This window comes from Ambystoma mexicanum, chromosome 4p, assembly GCF_040938575.1.
Source record: "Ambystoma mexicanum isolate Mex_15411 chromosome 4p, UKY_AmexF1_1, whole genome shotgun sequence".
Classification (NCBI taxonomy): Eukaryota; Metazoa; Chordata; class Amphibia; order Caudata; family Ambystomatidae; genus Ambystoma; species Ambystoma mexicanum.
The window spans coordinates 1,220,039,536-1,220,057,473 of record NC_090927.1 but is presented as its reverse complement, the minus strand read 5'-3'; the positions used below and the strand labels follow the sequence as shown (position 1 = coordinate 1,220,057,473).

General features: G+C 42.9%; 1 long non-coding RNA gene across 2 annotated transcripts in view; it reads left to right on the top strand.

Moving 5' to 3' along the window:
- The first annotated feature begins 4,979 nt into the window (after positions 1–4,979).
- The window catches only part of LOC138453746 (uncharacterized), a 326,084-nt gene continuing 313,125 nt past the window's right edge, over positions 4,980–17,938 (top strand). Inside the window, exon 1 of one of the 2 annotated variants that reach the window (XR_011260513.1) lies at positions 4,980–5,958. This is a non-coding gene — a long non-coding RNA (uncharacterized lncRNA). The remainder of the gene's footprint in view (positions 5,959–17,938) is intronic. The other variant, XR_011260512.1, reaches the window with a different exon arrangement.

Here is a 17,938-nt window from a genome sequence, read left to right as displayed (position 1 = left end):
CTGCACATAAGGCCTGGTGATTATAACATGGATAAAATAGAGTTGTTGAGTTACTTCATGGCGAATTGGGAATTCAAGGGTCGGAAGGCTGAAGGGAAGGTATATGTGACTAAGAAGGGTGCAACGCTATTGGGGTGGCATGAGAAGAATACATTGTGTATACGGTTAGATACACATATGAATGATCAAGTTCTTCATGTGGATCTATGGAATGGCCTAAGAGATTTGGAGACCTATGTGTATGTATGTGCGTCAAAGGTGGGAAGAATTAGAGGGATGATGCACCAAATTGTTTTAAAGGAAGGTAGTATTCAGGTAGCAGCAAAGTTGCATCTCATTCCCTTAATTTTGAGCGAAGGAAAAATTAAGCAAACTATGTAGAATGGGTATAATAGAAAGAGTTAGTAGTGTGGGGTGGGTGTCGCCTATGGTTGTTGTAAAGAAACTATGTGGCACATTGTGCCTTTGTGTAGACCTCAGGCAACTTAACAAATGCGTTGTATTTAAGAGGCATCATTTGCCAAATATGTTGGAGATGCTGCCCATGATAGGAAGAGGTAAGGTTTTTACAAAACTTGACCTGGCTACAGTTTATCATCTGCTGGATTTGGAACTACAGTCGCGAAAACTAACAGCGTTTGTGACCCATGAAGGTATATTTCAGTTTCATCGGATGCCCTTTGGTTTGGTCTCTGTGCCATCTGTATTCCAGAAAATCATGTATAAATTGTTTGTGGCATGCAGGGATTACACTGCTTCCAGGATGACATTTTAAGTTAATGAGAGACATTGGAGGAGCATAGGAGAATATTCAGAAGAGTGTTAGAAATATTGAAAGAGAGAGATGAATGATGCTAAGGAAGGAGAAGTGTATTTTCCGAAAGGAAACAGTGGAATATTTAGGCCATGAGATTACTATGGATGGAATGCGACCCAAGAGAAATATGGTTTATAGTATTAGTAATTTGAAGTTCGGCATCAAAGGGGGAATAGCAGTAATTCTTGGGTATGATAGAATTTTACGCTTTGTGTTAACATTACACCCCCTTAGAAAATGAGCTCCTCTGAGTTTAACCCCTTGTGACTGTGGTCTCACTCTAACCTCAGTGCTTTGGGCTATGCATGCCCTCTCGTTCTGCCCTTCTCTTGTTAACTTCCACCTTGCCATCCCTTGGTGTTTTTTCCTGCTTCCAAATCTCCTCTGGATTCTTCCTCCTAATGTTTCTCTCCTTCCACCTCTGATTCTCTTCCTTCTATCACCTTGTGATGTCTTCCTCCTTACAGCTGATGTCTTCCTTCTTCCACCTCCTTATAACTTCCTTCTACCACCTCCTAAGCCTCCCTCCTACTTCCTCCTGATATCTCCCTTCTACTACCTACAAATGTCTCCCTCTTGCCATCCCTTAATATATCTTATCTCCTTCTAGTACCCAACCACCTCCACTCTTCTCTGTCACTCTCCAACTTATTCCACAACCTCCTTCCTGAATCTCCAACTTGCTAAAAATGCATTAAACTATTTCTCCAAACACCCACACATCCCTTTCCTGTGATATTCCTTTTCTAATCTAGTGACTCCAATCGGGGGGCTGGTCTGGGTGTAAGGGCCTACACATACATATTCTTATTGTGGCAGCTGTATGATTGGTTACTGTCGAGGCGCTTTCTCCCTCAGGTGTAGCACGTGACCACAACTTTAAAATGCTGGTCTGCCATATTGCATTACCTGTGTGTGCAAGTGCTCAAATGCAAGCCGGCATTCCATGACTGCAGCAGAGCTGCATCTCCAGCGAGACTTGTGGTGAGTGCTTCAGAGTTGTTACCATAAATCAGAGAAAGGTCAGGCCTGTATCTTGCTGAGCCTGAATTGGGGAGGAGGTACACTGCCCCATGCAAATTCAAAGATGCCTTAAAGGGCAATAATGATTTTTGTCTCTCATGTGACTGTCTCCTGCACAGTGGCAGGGGGTGAGTGGGGGTGACAAGGGGATCCTCCCCATACCATCCCTGTACAGTCATCCACTAACTCAGTGATGAACTCATCACACCCGGTCATCCCACTAGAAGTCCCCAGAATTAGGCAGAGCACAGCATGGTTGATCAGGCTATCATGTTCTCCCAGGACTCGTGGTTTGTGTAACTCCACTAGCCTGCATACCTATTTCTGCACTGTTTCTGTGGAGTCTGTATCCTGCTTTCAGCATCCTGGTGGTTTGCTGGCTCCTGGAGAACTGTCTGCCTGTTTTGGTATTTCACTGGCCTTGCATCTCATGTAGACAGGTAAATTAGCTTATTTTGTTTATTTGTTCCAACTGTTGCAGGTCTGCGGTGCCTGAGGTTTGCTATGGCACAGTGGCTTCTTAGGTCCAGGCAGTGGTTCCGCTCCTTCAATTCGCATCTGTTCTGCTGACTTGCGGCTTCTCATCAGCTTCAACAAAGGTACTTTCTGCAACTCAGACTTTGCTTGGACCATCAATGGTTTTGTCTAGTTGGTAAGCATTTTTGGAGATCCCCAATGGCATACCAGACCATCAGTATGGCCCACCCGTAAGGGTGGGAATTCTTTAAGTCTTAGATGAGATGCAAACACACAGGACGTAGTCACATTCTGCCTGTGTGGTCCATTAGCTGGATCGATTCGGGGGAGATTTTCAGAAATGTCCATGGAATTATAGGAATCGATTCACACTGTTAAGGAGTCTATAACCTAGCACATATAAGATTACTGCCATTCCAAGAATACCATATTGCTGATAGGAGAGAAAATAATATAGTTGCCCTGTCCCGTGGGTAACTGTGACCAGAAATGAGACTAAAACCCAAATTACTCTCTTTTGTAATCCTATTGTATAAACAAGGAACGGATGGCCCATACAGCGTTTCAAATTAACTAAGAAGGGCATAGAAAATGAGCTTCTGGTAATCCTTTCCATGATTAAAAGAACGTCCTGTTCCACCAGTTTCCTTGCAGGGGAAATGGACAGTTCGATCAAGTGTGTCTCTGTTCAAACCTTTGTCTGAAACTGCTAATTGCTGCTTTTGCAGTGTATACAAACCCCATTGGTCACTTGATATGATAAGCTACTTGTGAGGCCCTAAAGACCAAGGCCTTATTTATTTGACTCCCTGCAGGTTTCTTCTAAGGATTCCCCAACCTACCAATTCCCAGGTCTTCCCAACAAAAATAACGTGGTTCTATAATGTTGTGTCAATGTGAGACACTCTGATCCTTTCTCATCTTCAGTCGCTCCCTTTCTCTTGTTTTCCTGCTCTTATTACTTATTACTCACTCTACACTACTCTCACTCTCCTCCTCTCCAGTCCTTTCTCACCCTCTCTGGTGTTCCTCCCTGTTCCCTCTTTCCTACTATCCCTCCGATGTTCACACTCCCTCTTCACTCAATCTTCTCTCCCCTTACTGCTCTCCTCTCTCCTTACCCTTTTCCATTCCTACCTTCCCATCTTCTCTCTTGTCATCTCCTCTCTCCTCAATCCTCTCCACCCAACATCTCTCACCAATCTCACTATAATCACTCTCAGACACTCTCTGTCATACTCACAAAACGGCACCACTGTTTCTCACAACTAACACCTCACCTGCACTCTGCACCAATTCTGCCACCAACTACTCAGCACTGTTCTCCACCGTCGTACCACCCTTGGTCTCTTGGTCTGCCTCTACTTCTTCCGCCTTCACACATACAATCCACACTCTCACTTTCATTGCATTTCCTTTTATACTGTACTTCCTCTTGTTCTACTCCCCCACTCCTTTGGTTCAAATCCTCAGCTGAATCTGCAGGCCAATCTAGTCTACTCTATCCCCAAGTGCTTGATTGCACATTTGTGAGGCTTTAAAACCCCCTGTCAGTCCTACTTCCTTTCAAGGTGGGTGTTGTTCTGCTGTTTCCATGATGTGTATTAGATTTTCAGGTTCTCCCTGTTGTAGTAAGTGGTTTGCCTTTTCTCTGAATGTGGAATTGCTTTCCGGCATCGAGGTGCATATTTTGGTATGAGTGCCCTCTAACTCTTTCTACTCTCTTCATTAGAGGCTTGCAGCCGGGAATTCTTGTACTTGAAGTCCTACAATGCAAAAGATAGAAATGTTACTAGGAGGCACTCTGTGAAAGTCAGTGGTACCCGCCTGCCTTTGGGACATGGCTGTCTCTGTCTTCCACCTAGGTAGTCACCTGCCTCAGGTTGGGAAGGGACTGTATTCCCCCTTTACAGTCCCAATCCCAGTCACATTCTATCATAATCTTCTTCACTCCTGGTGTAGCAGAACTGCCTTGTACCTCATCCTACCTTCACCTTCTGTGCCTCCCTCAGACCAACCTGATTTGTAGGAACCTTCCAAGGCTGACCATCTGGCATTCATTCATGCTATATCTCCTTCTACCCCTTTAGATGTACCTTCCCACTCATTCTGCACTTCTAATTGGGAATCTATCTTACAAACTACCCCCTCTTTCTCCCTCCTCCCTCATTTTCGGTTAGTTACCTTCTGACCTCAAAGCTTCCCCAACCTCCTCCTCTTTCTGACCTTCACTTTCCTGGTTTCAGTCTTTCTTTACCACTTCCTTCCAATTCTGAGGCTCACCTCTCAAGCACACATTTTTATTCACTTCCTCCTTCCTCTCCCGAGGTTCACTCACTGAGCATTAATCTTCCTTTATCTCCTTCTGCATCTGTTGATGTTTACCGTTTTTCCATTCAGTATTTTATTTGAGAACATTTCTGCGGATACCTTCAACCTCCAGTGCTTCTTCACTTCTTCCTTCCTCTTTTGATGTTCGCCCTTCATCCTCCGACAATCTATCACTGCCTCTTGCCCCTCTCCGCGACACATGTCCTTGATGGTGGGAACCATATTTTAAATCCTCTGATCCCTGAATCCTCTAGCTTGGGGCGGTACCTAGCCCATTTGACCACCCTCCCGACAGCCCCCAAAGTTAGGCAGCTGACTTCAACACATGCCCATTCTGCAGAGAGATTAATCTTCCTGGGATCTTTCTATAGATTATGTTTGTACAGTATCTCAGAAACAGAACGGGAATGGCAAGCGAGTGGCAGTCCGTGGCAGAGAAGTCTCTGCATTTCGTTTTGGAAAGCTTTCTTCCATTGTGCTGAGTGGGAGGAGCAGACAGCACAAGACTACTAGTCACTGCAGAGCGGTGTGTGAGTGGCCAGTGAGTGGCAGTCCGTGGCGAGGAACTCTCTGCGTTTCTTTTTGGAAAGCTTTCTTCCATTGTTGTGCTGAGTGGGAGGAGCGGACAGCACAAGACCACCAGCCACCGCCGAGCGGCGCGTGAGTGGCACACGAGTGACAGCCCATGGCAGAGAACTCTCTGCATTTCATTTTGGAAAGCTTTCTTCCATTGTTGTGCTGAGTGGGAGGAGCAGACAGCACAAGACCACCAGCCACTGCAGAGCAGAGCGGAGTGGCGAGCGAGTGGCAGTCCGTGGCAGAGAACTCTCTGTGTTTCGTTTTTGGAAAGCTTTCCTCTATTGTTGTGCTCTGTGTGAGGAGCAGACAGCACAAGACAACCAGCCACCGTGGAGCAGTGCTGAGTGGTGAGCGAGTGGCAGTCCGTGGCAGAGATCTCTCTGCATTTCGTTTTGGAAAGCTTTCTTCCATTTTTGTGCTGAGTGGGAGGAGCGGACAGCACAAGATCACCAGCCACCATGGAGCGGTGCAGAGTGGTGAGCGAGTGGCAGTCCGTGGCAGAGAACTCTCTACATTTCGTTTTGGAAAGCTTTCTTCCATTGTTGTGCTGAGTGGGAGGAACGGACAGCACAAGACCACCAGCCACCGAAGAGTGGTGAGCGAGTGGCAGTCCGTGAAGTCAGTGCAGGCTGCATGGGCTGGATGGCTCGAGTGGTACACTGGGTCCTTTTACAACCCTTACCCCGCACAAGGCAGCTGTAATCAGAAGCACAGACCTTTGCAAGAAGTGGGTGAGTTCCTGAATATTCTCTGTTGCAGTGCCTCGATATTGATTTTTTTTTAAAGCCCGGGTCACTGCGATTGACAAAGTAAGACCTTGTTCCTCCTCCATGTATGGCTTGAGAAGTCAGAAATTGATAATGCTGCCAAACGAGAATGGGATGCACTTGACTGATGAGGAATTATTGTCAGCAGCTAATTTTCCACTGCCTAACTCCCCACTAGAGGCTGCACCCACATCTGTTAAGGCTGTAAGAAAGGGGGACTTAGCAGGGAAAATGAGCCTTGCGATGTCACAGCGAGGGCTGACGTATGTGAAGGGAAAGAATCCCAACCCATGCCTCAAGGCCTTATCACAGCTTTCTTTAAACCCAATCCAGACTGCATATCCGCAATACTCTCTACACCTATCTCATTGGCTCCTGCCTTTATGGTTAAACCTTTTAACCTACCACTTACTCCAAGAGTTACTTTCCTTTGACATCAATTTCAAATGGGAGCAATGCAAGCTTCAGCTACGTGGATACCCCACCGGACTTGGGGGATGATACATACTGGATTTTAACTGTACGTTGAACTCCGAGGCATCGCGCTTCTTCCTTAAATCCTTTTTTCCTCAACTGATTGTGGGCACTGAACTGGAACCACACAAACTGGACACTGAGCCTGTATTAGCCCCAAAGCATAATGTTGTATCTGTCTCAGCTGTGCTGCCTCTTAGCTCACCTCCTCCTAGGGCGGGGTGAGTGACCCGGGATTCTGGTGAGCAACAGGGTGGCCCAGGCAATTCTGGATTTCTCCAGTCAAACCCCTGCTCCGCAGAGGGAAGTGTGGGCACCTCCATGGAACTCCTGGCGGGCGGGTCTTGTACTGGTTCTTGTCATCAATCCGAGGAGACCAAACAGGATGGGAAGGCGAGGGGTTGGAGGGAGGTTGATCGGGCCCCAATGGGTGCGAGTTTATCGAATAACCCGAGACCCTTGGGATTGAAAAAGATATCTTCCCAATCTGCAGTAAACAAGGGTACGGCTGTGTTGTTCGAAAGCCTTATTCCAGAAAACAGGGCAATCAACTTAAATCATTCTAATGTATTACGATTACTCTCTGAGGTTGCCAAACTAAAGAGCATTTCAACCTCCGACATTAAAAGAGTTTACTTTCCTGTAAGACAGCACACCGACTGCTCAGTGGTCTACTTCAGTTTGAGGTTGATCTCCGAGCTGGGGATGCACGAAAGAGAGGCCATTAGAATTTTTGGGTTTGATGTGAATGTAACTGAAATTGATTATACACTGGAGAATGGTCAGAGGCTGATAGATATGGAGGAGCAATTAAAAAGGAACATCCGTGCATAGAAAACAAAAGTCAAGGCCTCGGAAAACTCAAATGATTGCTCCTGGCTGATTAACAACATCCAGCACTAAACTTCAATAGGTTTTCCCCATAGGGCAGACAATACTGACACCTTTTACATATTATCATGGAATACCCATGGCCACAGGGATATTATTCACAACCAGGAAGTTGGGCAGATATTCAGGATACAAGAGGTGGTCTACCCACAAGAAACCTGTAGTGACCCCTCCTGTTGTGGATGGATATGTGAGAAGCCATCAGTCGGCCAAAAGGGGAGATCGGGGTAGACCTTATCGTGGCCTTTTAACTATGGTTCGATCTGACGAGAGGAGCAGGGTGCTTGACATAGTCTATGACTTCTGTGGGATTCTGCAAACTCATGTGGAGTTGGTTAAAGGGTCACCCATCCATTTACTAATCTTGAATATTTACTGGCACGAGAAAGTACTGGATTTATCCTGCCTTCTTCAACACTTATCCTCCGTAATAACAGAGTGGTGTATTCTTAATCAGGGGGGACAAATAACAGTGGTCGGGGATCTGAATTCCAATTGTATGCTACCGGGGGGCAGCACAGGCACTTTAGGAGCACCTAAGACTGATCGCAAAATACAGAATGGAGTAAAATGGATGAAATGTTTGTATGGGATGGGTTTACATTGCCTTAATGGGGAAGTACAGGGAGATATTCCATGCAACCCGACAAGGTCTAATGGTTCCTCATGGTCAATGATTGACTATATGTTTGTGTCTGATTGGTTATTTGAGAAAGGCACTTGTCTTATGAGTTCCCAATCTAAATTGATTGACCATTATAGGCTGGTGGCTAACTTTTTAATGAGCTACTCCCCTCCTCAATTTAAACCTGACTAATCTATCTATTAATCCTTCTGGTACCCGCTTATTTTGGAATAAAGTTTTAGCTAAAAGAGTGAACAGTTCCTTGGAAGAATTCCTAGAGTGCTCAACACTAGAATGGACATTTTGAGCATTGTGCCCTGCAAACTCTGAGGAGTTTGTGGAAAACCTGATTATATCTCAGCCATAGGAAAAGGGGCAGGGGTGTTAAGATGAATAACAAGCATGTAAATGCTTATGACAAAATTCTCGCTGCTAAAAAGAAACTACTTAGAAAGGAGTTGAGAGTATTGAGATCTTCTCCTGATACAACCCTAGATGCTATTAACATACAGTGTAAGCGTTTGCGCCAGATTTATCGAAACTGGGTGAAAAGCACAGGGGACAGGAGAGTGCAGGAAGACGCTGAAGCACTCTTGCGATCCCTGAGGAACAAAAACACCAGGGCATTTGGCAATTTATGAATTCAATCGATTCCTGCCAGGCTGAAAAACAGATGAATGCCGTTTCCGATAATGATTGGCATACTCCTTTTTCTACCTTGTCGGCGGCACCTGAGGGAGCCCTAATCGGCCCTTTTCCTATTATTGGGGAAAAGATGAGTCCAGTACAGTTTGAACCAGATATTGTCCTGGAAGTGATAGAACACATAGCCCATCTTTGGGCAAAAGTATTAAGGGCCCTATTTAAAGATGTGGTGTTTCCATCATCTTAGTCCAAGGCACATATTGTTACTATATTTAAGAAGGGAGTAAGAATGAACCCTCTGAACTGTCGTCCCATTGCTCTCCTGGACGTTGACAGCATGGTATTTTCATTCATCCTGCTGTCATACCTAGAGGAGGGAGCTGTGTCTACTGGGAGATTAACAAAATGGCAGGCCGGCTTCCGGAGAGGTCTAGGAACATCTTTGATTGGTGCGATGATTAGCATGATTCAAAAACTAGCTTGGGATGGTAAATATGGGACAGTATATGTAGCATCAATCAACCGAAGTGCTGCATTCAATGAGGTAGATCGAAATGTTTGTGTATCAAGTTAAAGAGGTGGCGGATCCTAAGGGGGCTATTAGGACTCCTGGTAGGTCTCCATGAGAAGACCGAAATCCAAGTGCATCTGAATGGAATGGGAGGTCGTTCCCGAAGCATTCCGACAGGTAGGGGTGTTAGGCTGGGTTGCACTTTAGCACCTTGCTTCTTTAACCTCTACCTGTCGGACACTGGTGAATACCTAACACTGCAGTCCTGGTTAGTCCTGTGATAGGCCAGCTAAGACCTTGCTGGCTATCACATGCAGACGATTTTCTCCTTTTTGACTGTACCCCAGTGGGGATGCAGCGCCTACAAACAGAATTCGAAGTGTACCCGAGGAAACAGATGCTCCATATAAACGTATCTAAATCAAGCATTCTGTGCTGCTCCAAAAGTAAAAGAAAAGTCTACCCCAAATGGCATATTGGCAAAGAACCGATTATGATTGTCAAGTGCTTGGTGTACTTGGGGTTTTGATCCAGGCATCTCCTAGCCGATCAGGATTTCTAGACTGGGTGAAGGATTGATGCATGCTATGAATTAACCAACTTGTGAGAGTGGATGGGCGTTATGGAACTTACTCCTAGATCCTATATAACATGGATATCTACTTACTAAACCTTCTTGATTCTTTACAAAGTATGGAAGCTTTGGTCTGGTGGCGAATGTTGGGAGTGCCGAATGCGATTCCCACAGAGGCCATTAGGTATGATCTGGGCATCATCTCCCTTTTTTTGTTGCTTGTCCAGCTGTATCTGAAATAAGAAAGAAACATCTATGAAAGTTCTTGAGAGAGGGGGACAATGATCGCTTGGAAAATACTTGGGCTTCTTGTTTGTCTGGCCATTCCACCTTAACAATAATAGCTGTTGTTACATTTGTAAAGACCCTAAGAATAGAGGACAAGGTCACCAAATAATCATATAGGGGCATGTGCCTGCATTTCTGTTGGTGGCAAGTACTTTTTTGTGATATGAATTTAGGTCTAAACAGTCATTTTTCTACCACGTTTTTTTGATGATGAATTGATTTTACTATTTGTTTGATTCTTTTTACTATTTGTTCGATTTTGTTTTTGTTTTATGGTTGTAAAGTGGATGATTAATTGTTGTAATACCATGTAAATGATTTGTTTTTGCAATGTGTTAAAGGCTAACATGTTTAACTTATAAACACTAAAATTAAAATAAAATAAAAAGGAAACGGCACATAAGTGAATTCAGGCAGTGTTCATGCTCAGGGTATAAGGGATAGGTGCAAGGGCCTTCAAAAAGGGATTGCAGTGACTGCTTTTAATAGAAAATACGAGCAGTTCTAGCTTGTGGGGTGCCCAAAGTCAATATTTTTACTCTACAGAGGGTGGGGGTGATCGATATAAAAAGATTGAATCTACGTAAGGTTCTAAATGTGCACCATACTACTGTTATTTTTGTTTAAATATACGTTTAAAATGTCCTTTCTGACATTTGATGGAACTATAATCCTATCTCTGATAATGGTTACAGCTTTTGAATATCTACCCATATTTTGTTTCAAATGCTTTGTGACTGCTATATTTTTTCTAACTGTATTATGATCACGCATACTCACCCCACAATGAGATTTGCATAGTGGGTTTTAAATGTGTGCTGTATAGAACTTATTGAGATAAAAGACAACATTCTGTGTTTGACGGGAAGTTGACAAGGTTACCATAAATAGAATTTATGTAATAAGTTCTATTGCTGTCTTCAAAAACGCAAAAAATAATAAGACTGTTTGTGGGGAGAACTTATAAATACCTCTTCTTAATGTTTTTGGTATGTCTTTTAGTAATCGTTGTATGTATGATTGACACCGTTTGTTGAGTTATGGTTGAATGTTGCACTATGAATGTAAAGTGTGCTTGACTTTTTTTTGCAATTTTTAGGCAAATCCATGCTGTCCTGCTATGTTATGTAATGCTGAAGAGTTTAGTAGCATGTGATTAATTCACAACTTTTTTGAATTTTTTTATCATTCTACATAAAATTTGATACACCATTTATAAAATAAATGTTCAGATGCAGAGTTCAGTCTGCAGCAGTTGGAGTTGGTGAGAGGAGCTGCAGCTACTGCTTGATGTGATTGGGAGAAGAGTCTTTCCTGGAGTGTGTGCTTTTCCCTTCTTTGCTACTGTGCCTTTAACCAGCCAAGCCCAACCTCCTTTAAAAACTCTGGGCAAGCACGGAGCGCGCAGGGAGTTCGGGCGCAGACTTCAGTCTGCAGCAGTCCACGGCAGGTAAGCGGCCAACCATGGCTGAGGCAGGCCCTTTGACACGCCCAAAGTTAAAACAATCATTACAGCTACGGGTGAATCTTTTAACTGACAATACTCAGCTCCAAAATGGAGATGTGTTCACCCAAACGTGTGACATGGGGGGGTATGACTGGCTGCGTGAGCAGCATGAAGATCTGATGTCTGCCGCACCATGTCCTGGGTAAACAACGAGTGCAAGCAAACCTCTTTTTCCCTCTTTGGCACAATTGGCAACGAAATGTCTATCATGTTCAGTACACTGTACATCTCAAAACAGTTTTGAAGACAAGGATGAGACATGTGTTGTAGATGTTGCAGATGTTGGTACCGAGGATGGTGTGGGTGGAAGAGGTGGCGTGCATATGAATGTAGGGGCAGGGGCTGGGGGTGATACAATGGAGGTTGTTGCACATAAATGGGTACGTGCTGACAACACTTCATGCCCAAAATCCAATGAGTCCTTAAATCATGGTGAAAGTGTCAAAGCGATTGAAATCAATGTTGCTGCTTTTGTCTCACCGTTTGATGTAACGGATACTGAGCTCTTTGAACTAGAGGTTCCACGATTGCTTACAGAAGTGAACTTATTAAAATGTACCTATCCGCCGGCGAAAGGTGGAGTCAAACACTTTGATGCTGAAAGACATTATACTAAAAATCATCCAGCAACTAAGATCAGATGTAATAGTTAACATTCAGTCACAGTGAACAAGAAAACGGCCCAGAAACACATGAGAAGCCAGGACATTCAGGCCTGAAGTGTATGAGAGGAGATTCCAGTATGTGCGATCGACAAGATGGCGAATACAGCCAGGAATACGCAGCGACAAATGCAAAGACGCTGAATAGTGGGTTTGATTTTGCAGGTCGCGAGGCTAGATTAACCGCACGCTTGAAAGCTGATTTTGAAATAATGAAGAATAAGTTGGCGGAGAGCATTTCAAACCCAAATAAGACAAAGGGTAGAAATGCAAGAACACATGTATGCACTGACATTTATCAGGCTCATGTCGTGAGTAAAGGACTCCAAAACTTTCAAACAAGTCTGTCAATACAATGCCAATTAGAGGATTCTGCAATAAGTACGGAGTCAGCCTCATTCCGACAACAAACACAAGAAACATTTGTAAACACTCAAAATAATCAAATTAGATTACCTTTGCAGGCCACCACGGAAAATAGAGTTCCAGCGAGGCGGATGTCAAGCTGTTCCACACAGAAGACGTTGAGTTTGTTCGGCGTCGCTGTTCCGATGCCGTGGGATGCTGCGGGCGGACCAACGCATAACGAAAATGAGCTCACTACTGTGAACAAAGATATCCAACACAACGAGGTGGAAAATGAGCCGATCACAAAATCAAACTTGTCGGCTGCGGCTGGAATACAAATTCATAACAACGTGGTAGCTGCCACGTCCTTGGCTCTGATTCCATTCATAAAACTCTATGAATCTCTAAATGAAGACGTGCAGACTAATAGTGCATTAATCGGCCACCTAAATGAAAAAATAACTAAAATGGAAAGTCTAAACACAGTACCTCACCAACATTTGGAAAATGAATCCAAAAAATCGACATCCTGGCACAATAGGCTAAGTGAATTAGCCATAAAAGATAATACTGCAAAAACTACTCTAATGGAGGCGGTGCTAGGTTGCCTAAAACAAGTAAGTTCGAATGTAAACAGTCAGCCCACACAAGTGAACACAAGCCCGGAGGCCTGTAGACTAAATGTGGAAATGCCGGATTGTGGCAGTGCTGATGTTTTCAGTGTGACTAATGCACTTGGCGCAGAAGACACTTCAGCCCAATCAAGACGGTCTTCAGAGTGGTTTAGCCTGCGACATCAAAAGAACACCAAACTACCAACAAGCAGTTGTCACATGGTGCCAGAGGGGGTCACTGAAACTGTAAATACAAATCTAATTGAAGTAACTTCAAACACTCAAATAGAAAACAGAAACATTGCAACTGCAAATGTGGAAATCACTGGAAAGTCCCCCGAAAAGCTCCACTGCTCCACAGAAAAATTAACATATGGCATATTCAGCGCCGCAGCAAAAAATCTCACAAGTGCCGCACTCACCTCAAAATCCAATGTGGCTAGTCAGTGCCCGGCCAAAAAAACTGAAAAAAAGAAAAATCTAGGAACAGCAAAAAAACAGACTAGCAGCTCAAAAAAATGTATACGTAATTTGCCCACACCAGCTAAAGCAAGTCTATTTACAAGAGAGAAACAGGACTCACTCAAAGAATTGGACAAAGAGAAAAGTCTAATAACAATAGTTGGAGTAACTGTGAAATCCAACCCAACAAATCCAAAAAAAAGAACGGAACTTGATTTGGACTGTGATTCAATTCAAACAGTGAGGTCATCAGTGGATCTCTGTAATTTATCGACATATTCTGAAGATCCTGAAGAGTGCAGTGACTCTGTCAATCAAGAGGCAGACGAAATTAGTCAGCCCAACTTGGCGGGACAAAATGCAAGAGTTTGTCTTACCCCACCAATGGCAAAAACTACAAATGAAGATGAGCCCCGAAGGCATATTGGGCCCGCAGCCAAGCGTGGAAAGTTACCTGAAAATCAAGTAAATCTTGATCCTGATACTATGCACAAGCTTCAGGCGACATTAAATCCGAAGCAAAAATTAGCACAAATTCAGAATAAAACGCTTCATATGGGTAAACAAAAGTTGACTGAACCAAAATCATTGTTATGGAAAATCCAGATGATCGAAAACATATTCAATGATGACAATGATGTCAATTTAAATAGAGGCAATTTAATTTGCCTCTTGCACTCAGTACCGATACTAAGGACGGTGACTACCCAAGATATCAGTATAGTAGAATACATCTCAGAATATCGAGATGATCAAGTCTTACTACACATAAAATCTAAGGTAGTACGCAAGACTGATGGCTGTGAAAGACAAACTACTGTTCTTGGGGTTTGAGATTTCAGAAGAAGATCCGGTTGCACTTATAAGTCCTTCTGGTCCAAACGCGATGGCAAAACCAAAGGAAACCAACAAACAGCGACGAGATGTCATAAGGAAACATCTATAAATAGTGCCAATCTCTCAATCTGGCAGTTGTACAATAAGAACAAGAAAGCATTAGCTAGGCATACGCAATCATGAAGGATCCTCTACTTTGATATCCTGGAATACGAGAGGATTCCAACATTTATTTAATGACTTCCCAGTGGACCTGACAGATAATTTTGCCATATGTTTACAAGAGACATGGCTGCGGATCCCACTGGTAAAAGATGGGTATCTGACAATGCTCAATCCAGCGGATAAAAATTCTCAGGGTCGTCCCTTCTCAGGCTTAATTACAATGTTGAAAATTGGTACGAACTGGGAAGTATGTGAAAAGAAAAATCCAAATAGTTTTGTTCAAGGTACCTTAATTCAAAAATCAAATGGACAGTCTGTGAAAACTCAATACTTGCTCCTAATCAATATTTATTGTAACCCACTAAAGATTACATCTGAAAAGTTTATATCATCAATAATGCTGATAATCAATAAAAATCAAACAAAACATCAAGATTTATCGATTATCATATGTGGAGACATGAACATAACATGGTTCAATGATAAAAAGGAGCTTATCTCAGATACAATCAAGGAAGCACAGAGAATAACTGCTAGGAGAGCTCGATGGGACAATGAAATGGAAGCAAGAGATTGCGAGATGGTCAATGGGCAAGTAACTGGTGATATGACACCGAATTTTACCTAGCAAAACTTCGGCTATGAAAAGATTCTAGATTACATATGGACCTCAAAAAATGTATGGAATAAGATCCTAAAACTAAGAATTGTGCCGACTGAATATAGCAACCACAATGTGTTGGAAATGTCATGGCCGTTATGTCGAAAACTGGAAGTACCGAACTGCAACCAAATACTACAAGTAAACCATGGGCGAAATCGGCTCAGATTAAAACAGAAACAAATAACGTGCCTGATAGAGGTTTTTCAATCCTTTCCCACAACAACACGTGATTCGATAAACTATGTACCATTATTGCCTTATCAAAATATGAGCGTCTCTCAGAACACACAAAAACCAAAAATACACATTCATGAGTGGATCAGGAGTGTAAAGGATGAGAAGAAACAGCTCAATAAAGATATAAGAATGTTAACGTGTAATTTGGGAGTTCACGCTTACAGTTTTATAAAACAACGAAAGCAAAAATACTGAAAGTGGTTAAAAGCGTTTTCTTGTATGCGCGATCAAGAATGAGATGAGATGATGCTAGCTTTAATTAAATCAAATAACTCGAGAGAGAGATCTGGCGCATCCTAAACAGAGGTTCTGTAAACCAAACGGATATGCTGGCAAATGAGGTTGCCGAGCGTGACTGGATAAAGCACTTTAAAAATGTATTTGCAAAGACTGTATCTGAAATACCGACTGTAATGGCAGTAGAGGCAACGCAGTGGAAGGTGTAGAGAGCGAAGAAGCCCTATGTAATGCCATTGGAAAGCAGAAAAACTCTAGAGCTGATGGGCCTGATGGCATTTCTAATGTGATGCTAAAAGCATATAAACACAAGTGGTCCATATTCATAGCAAAGTTGTTCGCTAGAATTGCTGAACAAAGAATATTACCATCTTCATGGACTGAGGCGATAATAGTGCCGATTTTCAAAAAGGGCAATAGGGCTGATCCGGCCAACTATCGCCCGATTGCCCTTCTGGACACAATTGGAAAGATAATGGCCACCTTCCTCCAACAAAAATTAACAGCTTGGGCTAATAACGGAATCTCAGACTGTCGACAGACAGGTTTTACAAAAGGAGTCGGGACTGAGATCAACCTGACTATGATTAACTTGCTGAAATTAGATGTCCCTAGAGAAGGGATCTAATCTCTTTTTCGCCTTCGTGGATATGCAACAGGCCTTTGATACCATAAATCGCGAGTTGCTATGGAGTAAACTCATAAATTTGCAGTGTCCGGAAAATATACTGCAACCAATCAAGGCATTCCATTTAAAAGCATCAATTCGGATTAGGATCAATGGAAAGGGAGATTTATCGGAGGCGATAGACACGACTTAAGGGGTTAAACAAGGATGCCCTTTGGCCGCTACTCTATTTAAGCTGTTTATCGCCGATATCCTGAATGCTTTAGCAAATGTAAAGTGTTTTCCCCAAAAAATTAATGGACCCCAAATTTGTTGCGCAACATACGCCGACGATCTTGTCCTGATTGACTCTACACAAATCGGGTTACAGCGACTGCTATCAGGATTGCAAAGCTACATGGATGAAAACGAACTGAGAATTAATGTTAAAAAGACAAAAATTATGAAGTTCGCCCCAGTAAAAGGAAGAATAAAGAAAAACTTCAGGTGGAAAATTGATAACAAAATCATTCAAGAAGTAATTGAAATTCGATACCTGGGAGTATTGGTAAATAGGTTGATTCGAGAATGGAGCTGGGTGCAGGACCTATTTCAGCGGATGATAACGTATTCCCTACAATGTGCAAGAATTCACACTCTATACGGCAAATTTTGCCTAACTCCAGTTTGGCAGTTTTATTTTCAGAAAGTTATCCCTGGCATCACCTTTGGGGCTGAAACAGGATGGAACTTAGACTATAAAATCTGGGCACAACTAGAGGGAATCTTTTGGCGGCGTGTATTAAGGCTACCAAATTACATATCGACAATCATTATTAGACATGAACTAGCATTGGACGAGTTATATGGATTTGTGGTCTGGAAATCACTAGCGCAATTACGAAAAATGTTAATCGCCAGTCCGGAACCAGCCTATAAAATACTTGCATCTACTGGTATTCGTCCTCATGCTGGTTTACTTAAGACTTGGACGCAAAAGCTAAAGGAAATCTTGCTAGCAACAGATATCCAGATGGCCACTCTGTTAGACAAGCCTCAAATTGCACAAAAGAAGTTAAAACAGTGGTCTTGGATCCAGAATTTGTCAAAATATAATAATCTGCCACCTGCTTTAGAGCTTGGGCCTACAATGAACCGATTGGAAAACATGCAACAGTACTTGCAACAATTCCTGTCTCGTCATCATCGCAATGGTTTTCTAAGACTGCGTTTGAATGCATATAAAACGAAGCAAATGTTGGTGGTGCGACATATAGAAAACGCAAAGGACGATGTATGTAGATTCTGCATGGAAAGTACTGAATCAGTTAAACATCTAATAACAGAATGCACTGCATTAAAAGATCAAAGGTCAATCCACTTGAGACAATTTGCACCAGCGGGTGATAACATGGATGAGTGCTGGCTCCGGATTTTAAGTGGGAGCTCTGTGCACCTAATTTGCTCAGTAATAAACTTTCTTGATAGAATCTTGGAGTGAATCGAAACGAAGCAACTTTTTCTCCGCTGAACTAATTCATGATTTAAGCACTTTGGACTAATATCGAAAATTCTTCCTCTCAATCTTGCGACATA